This window comes from Etheostoma spectabile, chromosome 16 (genome assembly GCF_008692095.1).
Source record: "Etheostoma spectabile isolate EspeVRDwgs_2016 chromosome 16, UIUC_Espe_1.0, whole genome shotgun sequence".
Classification (NCBI taxonomy): Eukaryota; Metazoa; Chordata; class Actinopteri; order Perciformes; family Percidae; genus Etheostoma; species Etheostoma spectabile.
In genome coordinates this window covers 21,088,335-21,088,575 of record NC_045748.1, presented here as the reverse complement: position 1 = coordinate 21,088,575, position 241 = coordinate 21,088,335, and the positions used below count along the sequence as shown (strand labels likewise).

The 241-nt window shown below is 34.0% G+C and overlaps 1 protein-coding gene across 5 annotated transcripts in view; it reads right to left on the bottom strand.

The window, feature by feature from the left end:
• Positions 1-241, bottom strand: part of tcf4 (transcription factor 4) — a 371,152-nt gene that overhangs the window by 285,431 nt on the left and 85,480 nt on the right. The gene's annotated exons all lie outside the window — the stretch shown is intronic.

The following is a 241-nucleotide window of genomic DNA, read 5'->3' as shown; positions in this document are numbered from 1 at the left end:
CAAGGGCCAGACATGTTTAGTTTATTGATATGCTTTTATTTAATTAAAAAAGTGAAATATATTTGACTGACTTCTTATTGCATGTGTCACATAGCCTTCTCACTTTCAGTTTGGTCGACATAAAGTCCTAAAGAAGTCAGGAAAAAAGTTTGTCAGCCATCATAGAAAAAAGAACCCAAAACGTTTGAAGAAGTGACAAAAACGTCGGCAAAAGTGACAACGTCGGAAAAAAGTTACAAAT